Raw genomic sequence first — 15,083 nt, 5'->3', positions numbered from 1 at the left:
ACTGACAAGTTTCATAGGACTGTTTATTATAATGTCCTTCAGTGTGATCCTCTGGCCTTGCATTTAAGCCCAATTCACTATAAAACAAACAAACAAACAAACAAAAAAGGCTTTTTGTTTTAGACGAGTCCATAAGAGGAGAGTGGACTGGACTGATTGATGGAGGGATACTGACACACTGAGATATCATTAAAATAATTCTCTTTTGTACTGAAAAATCTTCAAAGTAACTTAGAGGAGTTAAAAATGTTATGGCTTTGCCATATACTTGAAACTCAAACAGGACTTTAAAGGGGCAAGAAATCTCCCAAGACATAGGAATAAGATCACAATTAGTTTCTACTATTCTTCAACAATTTTGTTATGAGAAAGATTCAAAATGTAAGATGTTGACTGAAATAACTTATAAAAAATTGCATGTAGTTGTGAACTTGGAAATTATCTTGTTGATTTTCCGTTGGAAAAATGATATTCATTAATTTGGGATAGCATATTGAATAATTAATTCAGTTGTCATACATAGAGTTTAGGTCTTTGTCACAAGTTGTCACTCTCCAGAAGCAGACCTTGAGATGGAGTTTGGGTTCAAGATGTGAAAGCAATGGGGATGTAGCAGGATTGTTCACATTGGGGCAAAATGGCCTGACATTTATACACATGCCTTGCTCAGCTTCTGGATGTGAGTTGCCCTGGGAAGGGTGTGATCTGGGGAGAAGCAGCTCTCCCAGCTGAGGCCGATCCTGAGGGAGCTGGCCCTGGGCGCACTGTGTTGACTGCATGTCCCGCAACTGGGCATCAAATCTTCCCTTTAAAGAGGATCTGAGTAATTAATTTCCATCCCCATACACATATGATAAAGAGTTCTCTAGCCTATTTAAAGAGATAATGGAACATTAGATTTTTGCATAAGTTTTGAATCTGAGTTAGGAAGTGACCTTGAAAAATTTGGGCCTTATTATGTCTGCTTTATAACTGTAGCCGATAATCTATTTCTTTAATCTCTTGATACACATTCAAGCTGAATGAAGAATCTTGCTTGTTGTAGCTACCTAGAAGAATGTGGTTGATTTGTAGTGTGATTAGCAGGTGTCTCAGTCTGCTTGGGCTGCCATAACAAAATGCCATAGACTGAGTGGCTTAAACAACATAAACTTATTTCTTACATTTCTAGAGGTTGGGAAGTCTAAGATCTAGGTTTTGGTGAGGTAGTCTTCACTCTGCGGCCTCTTCTCTTGTCTTGTATGTAGCCGCCTTATCTTGCTGTGTGCTTATGGTGTCTTTCCTCAAAGTATATGTATGAGAATGAGAGAGAGAGAGAGAGAGAGAGAGAGAGAGAGAGAGAGATTACTCCCTTCCTCTTTTTATAAGGCCACCAGTCCTTTTGAATTAGGACCCCACCCTTATCCTTAATAACCTCCTAAAGACCTTATCTCCAAATACAGTCACGGTGGAGATTAGGGCTTCAACATATCAATATAGGAGGGACACAATTCAGTCCATAACAGTTGGTAAGCATTAGAAGAGCAATGCTTAGAATAGGGTAAGCAAACTGTTTTGGACCATGGGCCAATAAACAGCCACTGGCCCATTTTGTGTGGCCCATGAGCTTGGAATGATTTTCCTGTTTCTAAAAGATTACAAACAGATAATACCCCCAAAGAATAGTGTGATGGGCACTGTATTTGATTCACATAGCTTAAAATATTTACTGTCTTGGGGCGCCTGGGTGGCTCAGTTGGTTAAGCGTCAGACTTCGGCTCAGGTCCTGATCTCGCGGTCCGTGAGTTCGAGCCCCGCGTCGGGCTCTGTGCTGACAGCTCAGAGCCTGGAGCCTGCATCAGATTCTGTGTCTCCCCCTCTCTCTGACCCTCCCCCATTCATGTTCTGTCTCTCTCTGTCTCAAAAATAAATAAAACATTAAAAAAAATTAAAAAAAATATTTACTGTCTTATTCTTTACAGAAAGTCTGCCAATCCCTGGCCTAGAATCATGACCAGACTTACTTTCAGATACTCTGGACCTAGTTTCTGCAGCTCAAAAAGTGAGAACTAGAAATTATTTTTATTGCATTCCTTAAAAGGAAGGGGTTACTCTGTATATCAGTTGAACAGGAATTATTTTGTAATCGGACAATCAGAGTGAGAGAGTCAACCCAGATGAGGCCTTTTAAATTGGTTTTCTAGTCACTTAGGGCTTTTTGTTCTCTCTGTTCTGGAGAATGATGCCACATACACTTGATATGACAGATATGATATGATGTGATATGATATCATTTGATGTGATAGAGACAGCTTGGAAGGTCTGGTTAGGGAGAATGCTCAAACCAAATTGGGTTCCTAGGAGATTGGTAATAATGAGTGACAGGAATGTCAATGAGTGATGGAAGTTTAGATGATACTAGAGTAGGGAGCGTAGATGGTAGTCTAGTTAGGACCCCAAGAAAAGAGGGAAGACACAAGATGAGAAACTATTGATCATGCTGTGGCTAATAATTTCAGAAACCCAGATATTTCTTCATGCTTTGGGTCAACTATTTTGGTGAAATTTTGCTTTGTTCCTTTGAGTCAGTGAAAAGTTACTGGAAAATTATAGGCCATTCACATTCAAAAGGTTTTACCTTGTTGGCCACAAATGGTCTGTGCTACACCAGTCTTCAGGATGTCCAGTCTCTAACACTTTGCTATCCTGGAAGAAATAAATAATATTTAAAGGATAATTGGGATTCTCTAATACAGAAAAAGAGTAATAGTCCAAATGATTGGATAAGATAATCTGTGACTGATGGTATAGTTGTAGACTGGGCCACGAAATCAAGGATGAATTTATCTATAAATTCAAGGCATACTCAACAGAGGCATAATTTCAAATCTAGTATGTTTAAAGTATACATCTTTTAAAATTTTTCAGTTATAATTCCTATTTATTTTTTAGGTTATGAAAGCAACCAGGAATTTGAGACATTGACTACAACTTAGCTGAACAAGAACTTCAGTCTTGTAAAAATGTTATTTTCTTCATGGTAGAATTGACATTGTTACAGCTTTGAGTTTCATACGGTTTCACTGAACTTAAACTTGTTTAAGCTGAAATCCCCGTTGCCTGACAACCCCATAAGTGCATGCTGGGTGTTGACTATTTGGAGAGAACTCCTTACTTGATCATTTGGTTCAGTGACCTGTGTTATATATATTTTTTCTCTTCTCATGCCTTATTACCCATTTAAAATACTTTCATTAGAACAGAGAACTGTGTACATTTTGTTCTTGGGTTTTTACTCAGCTAGACTCAACTACCTCCTCCTAGAGAAAATTTCACACAAAGGAAAATGAAAACTAGCAGAAGTTTTATTTATAAACTGATATATATATATATATATATATATATATATATATATATTTTTTTTTTTTTTTTTTTTTTTTTTTTTTTTTACCAGCTGGATTGCAAGGGCATTCACACAAAACGTACACATGTCTACATTAGCTATGCCAAAGTGAAGGTGCCAGAAAAGAAGCCAGCATAAACTTTCAAAATAGGGGAAAATTTACTGAATATTAAAGGTCATCTGGCAGCCTGAAGAGTTGCATAGAAAAGGTCAGGTCCTATAAGATGCAGAATGTAGAGGGTACATGCAGCTGTCCAGGTGTTTTGCCTTTAAGGATGGCAGACAGCAGACAAGGTTAAAGTAAAAGACAATATATCTTGAATGTTTTGCCGGAAGAACAAACTTACCCCTATTATGCTTGTTGAACATAATAGGACTGGAAAGAGCTTTTCTAACTGGAATGTGGTCAACCATGGTGGGAGAGGAAAATGTGGTGCTCACAGTAGATGCTGCCATGCATCCTCAGCTGTTTTCTTCTAACTAAAGGAAATGGCAGGTTATGAGTTCTACAACAAACAAAATCACAGGAGGGTAAAGGCTTATCATTAGCAGAAATGTCTGGTCAGTGGGAATGCAAGCTGGTGCAGCCACTGTGGAAAACAGTTTGGGGGTTCCTCAAAAACTAAAAATAGAACTACCCTATGACCCAACAATTCCACTGCTAGGCATTTATCCACGGGATACAGGTGTGCTGTTTCGAAGGGACACATGCCCCCCGCCCCCATGTTTATAGCAGCACTATCAACAATAGCCAAAGTATGGAAAGAGCCCAAATGTCCATCGATGGATGAATGGATACAGAAGATGTGGTATATATATACATACACACACAATGGAGTATTACTCGGCAATCAAAAAGAATGAAATCTTGCCAATTGCAACGACGTGGATGGAACTGGAGGGTATTATGCTAAGTGAAATTAGAGAAAGACAAAAATCATATGACTTCAGAGAAAGACAAATATATGACTTCACTCATATGAGGACTTTAAGAGACAAAACAGATGAACATAAGGGAAGGGAAACAAAAATAATATAAAAACAAGGATGGGGACAAAACAGAAGAGATTCATAAATATGGAGAACAAACTGAGGGTTGCTGGAGGGGTTGTGGGAGGGGGGATGGGCTAAATGGGTAAGGGGAATTAAGGAATCTACTCCTGAAATCATTGTTTCATTATATGCTAACTAATTTGGATGTAAATTAAAAAAAAAAAAAAATGTCTGGTCAGGGGTTTTGGTTCTTAAAAAAAATTAGAGTATAATTTTAAAATATTGTATCCTGTGTTGGCTCAGATAAATTTTTGGTTAAGTTTTCCTTTTTTTTTTTTTTTTTTTTTTTTTAAGTAAGCAATTCTCAATTTTCCACGATATTGTGGTCAGGGAAAACATGGGTAACAAATCCAAGGACAGGAAATTTTTAGTCCTTAATAGGCCCCATTAATTCTGTATCCTCCAGCATTAACCTATGACCTTCACCTGGTGATGACTGTTTCATTTCTTTTTTACTTCTTTGTTCATTAAAGATTCTTGTGGATAATGAAATAGAAGAACAGGGACAGAAGGCCTCCATGATTAATCAATGAACTGGGTAAACAGTCCTCGCAACTGAGAATTTATTAGGTAGTGAAATACTGTATTTTAAGTACTGACTATCCAATTTTTAAGTCCTAACCTTGTTTTAGAGCCTCAGCCTTTAATTTTTCTAGCAAGTTGGTACTTGGACAATATAAACTCTTAGTCCTACCCAAGGAGAGGCTATTATTTCAAATCATGCAATACATTTCATGAAAGTACACATTAGTTTTAGTTTTTTAAGGGAAACAACTAGTGCCATTCCCCCCCTCCTTCATTAGGGAGATAATTACTGAGGTATCTTTTATGTCTAATGTACTGTCTACAAAATAGGTAATGAAGTTTCAGTGTCTACCAACTTGCAGAAGAGTACCTGCCACGCCTTGCATGGGGTTTGTATGCATTTACATGCATTTAACAATTTAAAAAAGGAAAGACTCCACCAAAAAATTGGTAGAACTGATGCATGAATTTAGTAAATTTTCAAAAAAACTAACATACAGAAATCTGTTACATTTCTATACGCCAATAATGAAGCAGCAGAAAGAAAAATCAAGGAAGCAATCCCAATTAATTACATCAAACCCATAAGATACCCAGCAATAAATCTAAAAAGGTGAAAGACCTGTATTTTGAAAACTATAAAATGATGAAAGAAACTGAAGATGACACACAAAAAAATGGAAAAACATTCATGCTCGTGGATTGGAAGAACAAATATTATTAAAATGTCTATACTACCCAAAACAATCTATATATTAAATGCAATCCCTATTAAAATACCAACAGCATTTTTCACAGAGCTAGAACAAACAATCCTAAAATTTGTGTGGAATCAGAAAAAAAACCCTTATAGCCACAGCAACCTTGAAAAAAAAAAAGCTGGAGGCATCATAATTCTGGACTTCAAGTTATATTACAAAGCTGTAATCATCAACACAGTATGGTACTGGCATAAAAAAACAGACTCATAGAACAATGGAACAGAATAGAAAACCCAGAAATCGACCCACAACTATATGATCAACTGATCTTTGACACAGCAGCAAAGAATATCCAATGGGAAAAAAGAGTCTCTCCAACAAACGTCTTTGGGAAAACTTGAAGCAACATGGAAACAAACCGGACCACTTTCTTATACCATACACAAAAATAAATTCAAAATGAATTAAAGACGTAAATGTGAGACAGGGAACCAGTAAAATCTTAGAGGAAAACCATTAAAATCCTAGAATCCTAACTTCTTTGACATCAGTTGAAGTAGCTTCTTATTAGATATGTCTCCTGAGGCAAGAGAAACAAAAAAATAAACTATTGGGACTTCAGCAAATAAAAAGCTTCTGCACAGTGAAGGAAATAAGCTACAAAACTTAAAGGTAACTACAGAAAGGAGAAGATATTTGCAAATGACATATGAAGGGTTAGTATCCAAAATCTAAAAAGGACTTACCAAACTCAACAGCCAAAAACAAATAATCCAGTAAAAAATGGGAAGAGCTATGAAAAGATATTTTTCCAAAGAAGATATACAGATGTCCAACAGACATCTGAAAAGATGCTCAACGTCCCTCATTATCAGGGCCATACACATCAAAACTACAATGAAATATCACCTCACACCTGTCAGAATGGCTAAAATTAGCAACACGGGAAACAAAAGATGTTGGTGAGGTTGTGGAGAAAGGGGAACCCTCTTACACTGTTGGTGGGAATGCAAACTGGTGCAGCCACTCTGGAAAACAGTATAGAGGTTCCTCAAAAAATTAAAAATAGTACTACATCATGATCCAGCAATTGTACCACTAGGTATTTACCCAAAGGATATAAAAATACTAATTTAAAGGGATACATGCATCTTGATGTTCATAATGGCATTATCAGTAATAGCCAAATAATGGAAAGAGTCCAAATGTCCATCAGCTGATGAATGGATAAAAAAGATATGGCGCGCGCGCGCACACACACACACACACACACACAATGGAATATTACTCAGCCATCAAAAGAATGAAATCTTGCCATTTGCAGTGACGTGGATGGAGCTAGAGAGTATTGTGCTAAGTGAAGTAAGAGAAAAGCAAATACATATGATATCCCTCATATGTGGAATTTAAGAAACAAAAAAAATGAGCAAAGGGGAAAAAAGAGAGAGAGAGGCAAACCAAGAAACAGACTCTTAACTATAGAGAACAAACTGATGGTTATCTGAAGGCATGTGAGTGGGGAGATGAGTTAAACAGGTGATGGGGATCAAGGAGTGCACTTGTGATGAGCTCTGGGTGTTGTCTGGAGGTATTGAATCACTAAATTGTACACCTGAAACTAATATTATACTGTAAGTTAACTAACTGGAAATTGAATAAAAAGCTAAAAAATATGAAGCGAAATAAGCACAGTAAAAAAAACCCAGTTACTGCTATGGCTAAAAAAAGCAATAAAAAAGGAAGCAGTGGTTATTATGTCTAAATTTTTGTGGAATTTAAACAGCTTAGCTATAAAATGATTAAAATGAAGTGTCCTGGGAGCACTAGTTAAAAATATTAATTGGTAATAAGAATTTTTATTTATTAGTACTGCCTTTAGAGTAGTTTGTTCTAGACTCTTCAGTATGACAGGTCCTACAATATGTCATCTTCATCTTTTAGACCATGAGCAAATGTCTGCTGCCACCTACAAATGAGTTTTTTCAACTTTAGTTGAGATTCTCCTGAAAGCGACTTCTAGGGTTCTTGGTACTTGTGTACAGAATAGTGCACCAACTTAACGATTGTGTGTTCTAAATCCAGCTGATTTGAAACTCATTGTTGTATTAAAAACTGCATTGGATGGACTCCTATGTTTGTAGCTGCTCCTGCCTATTTTGGTACAATTATAATCATGAGTTCTGGGTCCTTTTGAGCTGGTGTCTTTACGATTTGAATTTTAAGTGTACTAAACTGGACTTCTACTTTCTTAAAAAAGTTTTTTTAATTCTTTATTTTTGAGAGAGAGAGAGAGAGAGAGACAGTGTGCAGGTGGGGAAGGAACAGAGAGAAAGGGAGACACAGAATCTGAAGCAGGATCCAAGCTCTGAGCTGTCAGCACAGAGCCCAACACGGGGCTTGAACTCATGAACCACAAGATCATGACCTGAGCTGAAGTCAGACGCTTAACTGACTGAGCCACCCAGGTGCCCCTGTACTTCTACTTTCTGATGAAATAGTTATGCCAGCTAGAATCAGTTTACATTAGACAGTCCATAGAGAATGTGTTGTTATCCTGCAAAAAAATTATACTTGCCTTATGTTAGTGGAGCAACATACTTCTCCACTAATGGGACTGTCAAAATTTTGGAATAAAAATAAAATGTAGAGGTGAATGAATATCTTTGAGTTTCTCAGATCTTTGAGCCTGAGTGACATTTACAGAGCCTACTCCCCATTTCAAGAAGTTGAGGAGGGGAATTCAACTGCTCCAAACTAATAGTAATACTCCCTTAACATTTATAATCCTTGGCACTTGCTACTCAAAGATCAAGGACATTTAAATTGGCATTATTTTGGTTTCTAAATTAAGGAGGAAGTAATTTATGAATTTCTCTCTTGGACTTTTTTTTTCTTTCAAAAACCACATAGAAAGGTAGAAAGAATTCTATAATGAACCCCCATATACATCTCATCCAATTAAAACCGTATTAAACCCATGGGTGAGTTTGTTTTATCCATCCAGGGTTATTTTGAAGCAAATTCCAGACATAAATTAATTTCATTTTTTTTTCATTTTTTTTTAAAGTTTATTCATTATTGAGACAGAGAGAGACAGAGCATGAATGGGGGAAGGTCAGAGAGAGAGGGAGACACAGAATCTGAAACAGGCTCCAGGCTCTGAGCTGTCAGCACAGAGCCCGACGCGGGGCTCGAACTCACGGACCGCGAGATCAGGACCTGAGCCGAAGTCGGACGCCCAACCGACTGAGCCACCCAGGCGCCCCAATTTCATTTTTTTAAGTACTGAAATATGTATGTCTAAAAACCCCTTCCTATTTTAATATGAAAGAGGAGCGACAGGTTATCAGTTCTAAAAAAAAACCTAAGGAAGTGTTTATCATTAACATGTTTTTATTTCTCTTGGGTAAATGTAAATGCACACTAGTGGGATTCCTGAATTTTATGGTTAGCATATGTATAACTTTGTAAGAAACTTACAGATCTTTTCTAAGTGAATGTAGCATTTTGCATATTCACCAGCAATGTTGAAAAGTCCCATTTGCTTTACATATAGGTCAATCCATTAGTATTGTACAGAAATGCAACACGTTTTTGTATTTTACCTTGTGCCCTAAAACTTTGCTAAGTTTATTAGTTCTAACAGTTTTTTTGGTGGTCTTTAGGGTTTTCTATACATAATATCATGCCATCTTCAAAGAGTGACAATTTTCATCTTCCTTTTCAATTTGGATGCCTTTTATTTCTTTTTCTGCTTAATTGCTGTGGCTAGGACTTCCAATACCATGTTGAGTAAAAGTGGGGAGAGTGGGCATTTATGTCTTGTTCCTGATCAGAGAGGAAAAGCTTTTGGCTTTTCACCATTGAGTATGATTTAGCTGTAGACTTGTCATGTATGGCCTTTATTATGTTGAGGTATGTTTCCTTTATAACCACTTTATTGAGAGTTTTTATCATGAATGGCTCTTGAATTTTGTCACATGCTTTTCCCACATCTGTTGAGATCCTCATGATTTTTATTCTTCATTTTGTTAATGTGGTGTATCACATTTGTTGATTTTCAAATGTTGTACCATCCTTGCATCCCTGGAACAAATCCTTCTTGGTGTAGCATGCTTTTACTCTATTGGTTGTTTGCACTCTTAAATTTATTCTAAGTAAGAATTGTGCACAAAACAGGCATATTATTTTCACACAAAAACTGGCACCACAATAAAAATATTTAACACTTTTGCCATGAAACTCAAAAGATATTTGAAAAACTTCTCAAGAAGTTTACTTTAAGTCACTGGATTCTTTAATATTTGTAGTCCATGCTTGCTCAATTATAATTTATAAGGTATATTACAATTATATTGCTCATTATACTATCCATTATGCTTATTATGTATTTAAAACTTTTCTGGAAATTTTATGTTCTCCAAAAAATAACTTTTAAGTAACTTACGTAGCTCTCAGCAGTACTACCATAAAACCAAAATTGTGTTTTCAAATAGCAAGTACTCAAGCCACACCATTTCTGATTACAGATATAATGAGCATTCAGTTTTACAAATGGCTCTCTTTCACTCCTTGCTCCTATTTTAATATGCCAACCATCACTGATATCCCAGAGTTTTCCTGTAACAGATTCATCCACAGCTTTGGGCAATAATTCTTCCTGTTTACAATTTCCAAAGTACTTTCCTGGACACAACTTCTGTCTCAGGTGAAGAGGCTAAATATTAAGCTGAAGTCTGGGCACTTTCTTCTGGGGTTTTGAAAAAAGCCCATGACACCAAAGTCAAAAGTGTTTTGACCAACAGTGGAATATATATGTATCTACTGAGATTAGTCTGTGAAATACCAGGGTGTAATATATGTTGACAGTAACATCTGTGCCTTCTAAACCATGGGCTAGTTCTCTGGCTAAAAAAAAAAAAAAATGTTAGCCAGTTTGCTCCAACTATAAGAAAAGGTTTTTGTTTGGTTTTTTTTTTTTAATGTTCATTTATTTTTGGGAGAGAGAGAGAGAGAGAGAGAGAGAGAGAGAGAGAAAAGAGGGGAGGGGCAGAGAGAGAGAGACAGAGGTCCCAAATGGGCTTTGCAATCACGGCAGAGAGCCTGATTGGGCTGAAACTGAAATTGACCGATGCTTAATTGACTTCAGGCACCCCAACAAAGTTTTTATTTAGTTTTGTTGACACTTCAAGTCTTCGTAGTTGATGTCTCCATATTTATAAGGTTTGGAAAAAACTACCACAATTCTTCTTGGAGCTGACCTTTTGAGGAATCCAAGAAGATTTGTGAGTAGGAAGTGCCCCAGATGGTTCACTGCAAACTGTGTCTCAAACTCATCTTTGGTCTTCATATACGAGCAATGGAAGATCCCTGCATTGTTGATTTAAGACGTCCAGTCAAGGCTCTTCCTGGAGCATCCCCTGACAGAAAACATGCACCGAGCACAGCCAGGCCAGGTCCAGCTCCTTGACCACCAGCTCCCAAGCCTCATGACCTTGCCAGCACTGGCTAGGAGCCTGGTTTGGCAGAGCTCTTGGTGGAGTTGACCTGCCGCCTCCTGGGCTTGCTGGTGTAGATGCAAGTTTGCCTCTGCTCACGACCACCCATGCCCCTAGGCACAGCATTTAGCCACATGATCACAGCCTTCCAGTGCATGAGGTCAGAGTTCTTGCCTCTGTGCAGCCACTGGACATTGGGCCCCACCCAGTGTGGCCAGGAGGGCTGCTACTATAGCCACTGGGCCGAGGGGGCACTGGTCCCAGAGCAGGACTTCCTCTTTCAGTGTATTGTGGACCTGGGTTTGTTTTTACCTGGTGAAGATTTTTGGATTATGTTTATCGGGGATATTGGCCTGAAATTTTCTTCTCTTGTGGTGTCCTTGTCTGGCTCAGGTATGAGAGTAATTCTGACCGCATAAAATGAGTTTGGAAATATTCCCCCTGGTTCTGTTTTTTAGGAAGTTTGAGGATTGGTGTTAGTTTTTCTTTAAATGTTTGGTAGAACTCATTAGTGAATCCATCTTGTCCTGGCTTTCTGTTTGTTGAGATGTTTTTGATTACTGATTTAATCTCTTGACTAGTAATCAGTCTATTCAGATTTTCTATTTCTTTATGTGATAGTCTTGGTAGATTGTATGTTTCTAGGAATTTATCCATGTCTTCTAGGTTGTCAGATTTGTTGACATATAATTGTTGTTGGGAATATTTCTTGTGTTGAAATTTTCTGATATTGATGTAACCATGCTAGTGTTTTCCTGATACATCTTTTTTCATACTTTGGCCTTAAATTTTCTATGTTTAACTCTTTTATATTTCTTTTTGTTTTGTTTATTTATTTTGAGAGAGAGAGAGAGAGAGAGAGAGAGAGAGAGAGAGAGAGAATGAATGAATGAATATGAGTTGGGGAAGGGCAGAGAGAGAGGGAGAGAGAGAATCCCAAGCAGGCTTCTGCTGTCATCAAGGAGAGCCTCACTTGGGGCTTGATCCCACCAACCCTTAGATCGTAACCTGAACCAAAATCAAGAGTCAGAGGCTCAACCAACTGAGCCCCCCAGGTACCCCTAACGTATATTTCTTATGACCAACATATAGTTGACTTCTGTTTTCATGCAATCTGACAATCTTTGCATTTTGATTAGAGTGTTTAGGCCACTTAAAATTAATATAATTATTAATACAATGAGTATATATCTACCAATTTGTGATTTTTTTATTTGTCCCATCTGGTTTTTGTTCATTTCCCCCCTTTTTATGCCCTCATTTGAACTGAATATTTTAAATGATTCTTTTTTTCTTCACCATTGTCTCAGTTATGCTGCTTGTTTATTTTTCCTGTGGTTGATCTAGGGCATACAATGTATATCTTTATCTTAGCATAGCCAACCTTCAAATATTGTTATGCCCTCAATATAAAGAACCTCACAAGAGCATATTTCCATTTACTCCCTCATCTCTCTCGTACTATTATTGTCTTACATTTTACTTCTACATATGCTGTAAGCTCCACAGTACATTGTTATTAACTTTGCTTTTAAGAGTCAGTTGTCTTTTAAGGTGACTAAAAATGACAAATAAATTTTGAAAATATTTGCTCACATACTTAGCATTTCAGATTCTCTTTATTTCTTTTTGTAGGTTTAAATTTCTAAATAGCATTCTTCTCCTTTAGCCTAAATAATTTTGTTAATATTTCTTGTAGTGCATGTCTGCTGGCAATGAAATCCAACTTTTGTTTGTTGGAAGTGTTTTGTCTTTCCTTTTGAAAGATATTTTTCCTGTTTTTTGTTTTGTTTTGCTGTTTTTTGCTTTTTTTGTTTTTTGCTTTCAGCACTTTAAAAATATTACTTTATTAATTTATGGCTTCTAGAGTTTCTTATCGGACATTTTCAGTCAATCTTAACTATATTCCTCTGGATACAATGTGCCTTTTTTATGACTACATTTAATATTTTTTCTTTATTACGGATTTTGAGCAATTTGAGTGTGATCTTCTTTGGTGTGGTTTACGATTTATGATTCTTTTTCCTAGAATATGTTGAACAGCTTGGATCTATGAATGTATGTCAAAACCATATGTGAAATGGTTTGAGACCTTACCCAACTTGCAAACTAGTAGAGTTCCAAGGAGTACTTTATTATTCACAGCACAGGTATTAAGTAGAGTATGAGCATTCTCCTTAGTTCCAGTTCTCACACTGGTGATGTGATGCAGTCCAGGAGACATCTGAATGTTCAAGTGAGTAGTGTTATAGACAAGGTTCCTAAGCTTAGGTAACCCACATCTTTATAATGAGCAGGAAGCATGCCTTTCCTTTGCACTAGAGAGTGATAATATCTCTACCTTCTAAGACTGTAAGCAAACCTACCTTTTTGTCTAGAGGGAGACAGTCTATCTTCTAAGGTTGTTTGCTATGCAAACATCTTTCAAAACAATTCAGAACAAAGATAGCATCTCTGGTTGTAATGTAGGAATGTGAGAGACCCAGGGACAATTATTTCCCTATGATATATAGTTTTAATCAATTCTGGAAATTTTCCAGATAATGTTTTTTAAAATATTTTTTTCTGATGCCCTATTCCTTTTAGAACTACAATTAGATAAATTTTAGAATGCCTGATGTTTCTCCACATGTCATTTTGGCTGTGTTATTTATTTTCAGTCTGTTTGTACTCTGTGATTTATTTTGGGTAGTTCCTATTTCTATCTTTTCAAGTTTACCAGTCTTTTCTTCTGCAATATCTAATATATTATCAGTCTCTTACACTGTAGTTTTTATTGTAGAGATTTTTTGTAATCTCTAAAATTTCTATTTGGCTGTATTTTATATCTTACATTTATGTCTCCATAATATGCATGTTTCTCTCTACCTTCTGGAACATTTAGAATATATTTATAGTAAGGGTTTTAAGACTTTTATCAGTTAATTCCATCATTTCTGTCATTTATGACTATTTCAATTGGTTGATTTTTTTTTCCCCTGGTTATTGCTCAGATGTTTCTGCTTCTTTGCTTGCCTCATAATTTTTGATTGGATGCTAAACATTGTGAATTTTACATTTGGAGTCCTAGATATTATTTCATCCCTTTAGGTAGTGTTGGACTTTTTTTTCTGACATGCAGTTATTTGGAATCAATTTGGCCTTTCTTTGGCTTGATTTTAAGTTGGTTAGAATGGGTCAAGAGCAGTGTTTAGTCTAGGATTATTTTCACCTCACTAGTTAATGTGATACCCTCAAGGGAATTTTGTCTGATGCCAATGTATTATGAGGTCTTTCGACTGTGGCTGGTGGGAATATAAACAATTCCTGGCCCTAGTGAATTTTGGTTTGTTACTTTCCATTGGTTCTTTTACCACCCTCATCTTCTTATTCATATATATATGTGTGTATGTATGTATGTATGTTCATATATGTGTGTGTGTGTGTGTGTGTGTTTAGATTCAAGGGAATTGGATCACTCTGTGTATTTCTGAGTTTCTCTCTCTCTGTAGCTTCTTTCTCTATGACTGTGCCTCAGAAGCTGTAACTGCCTTGGCTTCTCTGGACTCTGATCGCTATTTCTTCAACTCATAAAGGCTGTAGGGCTTTATTTGGGTTCTCCCTCCCTGCAGGACATGAACAATTAGGCAGTGACCTGGGGGCAATGGTAGGGCTAACCTCATTTGTTTCTTCACTCTTAAAGATAACTACTCTTCACTATCTATTGTCTAATATCTAAAAATTACTATTTTATATAGTTAATCTGCTTGTTTATGTTAGAAGGGAAAATCAAATCCTTTTTACTTTATTATGTTTGGAAGCAGAAGTTTGTCATTCCTTCTTAATTTGTTAGCTCGGATAATTCTAAAAGAGTAAACTCCTTTCATCAACTTGGTTATCCTGAGTATAGTCTATATATAAAAGGTTAGATTCTTTACTCATTTA

The 15,083-nt window shown here is 36.6% G+C and overlaps 1 pseudogene; it reads right to left on the bottom strand.

The window, feature by feature from the left end:
• Positions 1 to 506: 506 nt before the first annotated feature.
• Positions 507 to 15,083, bottom strand: part of LOC122222635 — a 30,987-nt pseudogene continuing 16,410 nt past the window's right edge.

This window comes from Panthera leo, chromosome B3 (genome assembly GCF_018350215.1).
Source record: "Panthera leo isolate Ple1 chromosome B3, P.leo_Ple1_pat1.1, whole genome shotgun sequence".
Classification (NCBI taxonomy): Eukaryota; Metazoa; Chordata; class Mammalia; order Carnivora; family Felidae; genus Panthera; species Panthera leo.
The sequence above is the reverse complement of the archived record's forward strand: the minus strand, read 5'-3'. Positions and strand labels throughout refer to the sequence as shown.